Source organism: Emys orbicularis, chromosome 2 (genome assembly GCF_028017835.1).
Source record: "Emys orbicularis isolate rEmyOrb1 chromosome 2, rEmyOrb1.hap1, whole genome shotgun sequence".
Taxonomy (NCBI): domain Eukaryota; kingdom Metazoa; phylum Chordata; order Testudines; family Emydidae; genus Emys; species Emys orbicularis.
The window spans coordinates 108,497,472-108,501,542 of record NC_088684.1 but is presented as its reverse complement, the minus strand read 5'-3'; the positions used below and the strand labels follow the sequence as shown (position 1 = coordinate 108,501,542).

General features: G+C 38.9%; 1 non-coding gene across 1 annotated transcript; it reads right to left on the bottom strand.

The window, feature by feature from the left end:
• Window positions 1-362: 362 nt before the first annotated feature.
• LOC135875329 (U6 spliceosomal RNA) lies at window positions 363-464 on the bottom strand. Its single transcript, XR_010561208.1, has one exon. It is a non-coding gene; the product is annotated as a U6 spliceosomal RNA (small nuclear RNA).
• Between the last annotated feature and the right edge of the window lie 3,607 nt (window positions 465-4,071).

The window sequence follows — 4,071 nt, the reverse complement described above, 5'->3', positions numbered from 1 at the left end:
GTCCTGGGAGAGGGAGGAGTGGAAAGTGAATGATGGAGGGAGGGGAGCAGGGGAAGGGTTGGGGCACGGGTGGAGCCTTGAGGGAAGAGGTGGGGCAGGGGTGTTTCGTTTTCAGCAGTTAGAAAGTTGACAACCCTACTCTGCATAATAGTGAAATTCACTCTTAATGTGTTAAATCTAAGGGTTTGTCTACACTGGCACTTTAAACACTGCAAGTTTCTCGTTCAGGGGTGTGAAAAAACACCTCCCTGAGCTCAGCAAGTTTCAGCGCTGTAAAGTGCCAGTGTAAACAGTGCACCAGCGCTGGGAGCCGCGCCCCTCGTGGAGGTGATTTTTTTAGCGCGTTGGGAGAGCTCTCTGCCATGACCACGCTTCACGAATTTGCATGTCATCCTTGCACAGGGGCCATGCTAATCTTCTCTGTATCGTTCCAATTTTAGTATATGTGCTGCTGAAGCGAGTACAAGGCCCGTTAAAGAACTGCTGTGAGAAAGTTGCAGCGCTGTAAAGTGCCAGTGTGGACAACGCCTTAGTGTTACACAAATATAGTGGGAATTTCACAGGATGTGATCCTAATGTTTTAGTCTCCCCGGTTTATAGCTGCACCTCCACTGCAGCAATAAATGGAATATTATACTAACTAGAAAAGTGAATGTTTTTAATAGATCAAATAAAAGCTAAAATTAGTGTTTGGATTAAACATAGCCCCTTACGTGAAAAAATTCAGTGAATACAATGAATTTGAGGCCCATATATTACAATAGAAACTATCATAAAAATACTTCATATGTCAAATACATGATGTGGCCAAGTTATGGCTGCAGTTGGAACCTCAGCTTCTAAATTTTCTGTATTGTTCCATCTCTGCTGCTTCATCTATTTCCTGGTTTCATCTGAACCCATATATTTTCTCACTTTTCTATACCTCTTAATTCTTCAGTCCCTCCTTTAGAGTTTATATTAAGCTTGTCAATAAGCATGTTAAGAAACATTTTGTATGCAAGGTACTGTATAAAATATGGGTGTGTTGAACAGGATCATTCCTGTCAAAAGAAAAGTGTGAGGATGAGAGACAGTTGTCAAAGGCTTTGGGACTGTGCAGGGGTTGTAAGACTTTTCTTCTTCTTCTTTATTCTACTGCTAACTGTTTCGTTCTGAAAAGTATTTAATGAGAATTTTCACAAAAAATTTGTCCCGTTTTAGATGAAAAATTTGCAAATTCAAAATGTACGTATGGACATTTAAAAGTTTTTTGTGAATATTTTCAACCAGCTCTTCTTGTGTGCAACAGTCAGAGCAGCAGGGACTTCTGCTCTGGGTGATGAAGCGGAAATAGAATTTTTTCTTTCATTTGCAGAGCATCAGAACACTACCATACTTAAAAATGAAATATACACCAATCTGATCAGTTTCATTCCTGCTTCCAATACATCGGGCAGACTTGAACATAAGAATCTTGCAAACTTCACTTTGCCCCTACTGCCGCAGTAGTGTAGGTCCCTGGTTGCCAGAGAGGCTAGGTCTTCACTAACCCCTCTCCGCCCCCACCCCCAAAAGTTTTTTTTACTGTGGGATAAATAATGTGTGTTAGCTATGCTGCTTTAAAAACATAGTGGAGACAAGGGACTTTAGTTTTATTATGAGGTAAACGAGGCAAGGTTAACCACAGGCAGGGGCTATAGTATTGATCTTGCCTAACTATCTCGCGGTAAATGCTACATGTGCCTGGTCTCCATTTAGGATTTTACAGGGAAATAACTATTGGGCATTTGTTATCTTGAGATTAGTGTGTCACCCCCCTTGTGCGCCCCCTCCTCCCCCCAAAAGAACAACACCACCTTTTGTGTCAGTGAAGACAAAGCCAGAGAATTAACTGCTTGCCACTGGAGAGAGTAAAATTTTCATGCTATGCATTCAGCTGGCGGAAACTTGGAATTTTCATTCCATGGGAAATTACTACATTTTAATATTTCCTTTTCCCCAAATTGGAATGAAAAGTTGAAATTTCCTGCATAACAAAAATTCTGAAAAAATTAATTTTGGAAATATTGAGATGACCTTTTCAAAACATTTCATTTTGATAAGGTTGAAATGCTTCATTTTGACTTACATATCGTAATTTATAGCACATATGTTGAAACATTTTGACAATGATATATAATAAATGATAGTCAAAATGAAGCACTTTGATTTTTTGTGTAAAAAAAAAAAAAAGAAATTGACGAAATCTATCATTTCTCTTAAAACATTTTGATTGAGTCAAATCAGCATTTTCTGACAGAAAACTGTTCTGCTGCAAGATATCTGACCAGCTCTATTTTGTATAATGTAGTGTTTTTGGTAGTGGAAGTGTCCCACCACTAAACAAAGATTCTTCCTTCCCTCGTTCTTAGCCAGGCCCAATGTCAACCTCTCCTTCCTATAAGCAGGGAGTCTACACTGCAGTTTATAGCCATCAATGTTCTCTATCTCTAGTGTGTGTTGAAAAGCAGTTTTAACCCCCCCCGACCCCCATCTCCTCTTTCACTTCTAGATGTCGCAAACTTAGTTCTATATAAGCAAGCATCCTAAATTACAATCCCTTGCTTGGTGCCTCAAAGTGCCTAATGAAATTTAGGTCAAAGACAGGACTTAGTATAGAAATTGGAAATTTTGGGGAAAAAATAGTTTAAAGCCTGAACTCAGTGAACGATTGTAACTCCCTGTATGATAACAGGCCCTTAAGAAGGTCCTCGTTAGAACCGGTGGATTCAAGTCCTATAAATTCAGAGGTTGGATTTTTAAAAAAAAAGTCTCCATGTCATTTCAAATGATTGTCTCTCACCATTTCAGTGCCACAGCATGGCTTTCGTTTCAGTAAAAAGGACTAATAGATTACTATATTAAGGATTCTTAACTTGTTTCACTGAGCAAAGCAATGAGAATTAGAATGTGATCTCTTAACACAATCGTGCAGAAGATGGCTCTATATGTGGAAGTGGTGTTAAATGTCAGAATAAAAGCCAGTGGTTTTTACTTTGTTTTTATCACCCATCAGCAGCTATTCAAATGCAGTCTATGTAATTATACCCAAAGGAGAGATGTCCCAATTTGTCATGAAGGTAGTTTTAGCAATATATGTGGATGCTAATGGCACATAAGGGAAGAGAGAGTACAGTGTTTCATTAAGGTTCGTTTGATCAGCTTTAAGTAATGACTTTCATAATTCACCAGCATTTTATCATGAGCTGGGATGTTTTGTCGTGTCCTTACATCGTCATTCCTTATATCAACACCCGAGGTGATGAAGTAGAAGGAGTTGCTGATTTGCAAATGTCTTGTGTATTTAAAAGACTCTTCCTAGAGTTTGCATTTCAGTGTCTGTGGGTTTTTTCTTTCTTGCTGCAAGCCAAAGCAGGAACACTAAAAGTATCTGAATAAAAAGCGGTTGTTTAATATTCATAGTTAGTAATTTGGAGTTGATGAGATGTTATTAAAGAAAAATATTGCTAGATGTCCTATGGTAACAAATTAGCAAAGTATGATAAAAATGAATAGTCCCCACTAGTTCCCGTTTTGAGAGCTGGGTTTTCTGGTGCCTCAATAATTGTAGACTCCAGTTCTCTGGTGTTCTTGTTGGATTTGATTTTACACACTCAAGTTGCTTCCATGCCGAAGGTTCATTTCCCTTACTTCACATACTACAGGTGCTTAAAGGCTGAGCCCATGTTTGACAGGTGAAGGTTTAGCAAGTTATGGGTAAAATAATAAAGAAGCCTTTGTCTAGATTTTTATCTTGGGCCAACAGATGGTGAGAAATAAAGGCTAATGCTTGGGTGGTCTTTGTCAGACTCTGCAGTGAGCTTGTGTTCACATTTAGGGGAAAGGACAACAACCTGAGGGGAGAGAAGAAATCCTAAGAGTTTAACTAAATGCCTAATCGCTCAGTCTGGCCATGTGAGAGGCCCACCAGTGTTTGAGAAGTCCCACAAGGAACTTTTTTGGTATTGTTTATCTTAGAAGCAGAGAACAGTAATGAAATCTGGAATACCTTATTCAATGTGTAGAAATCCTATGATGCATTAGTAAAGG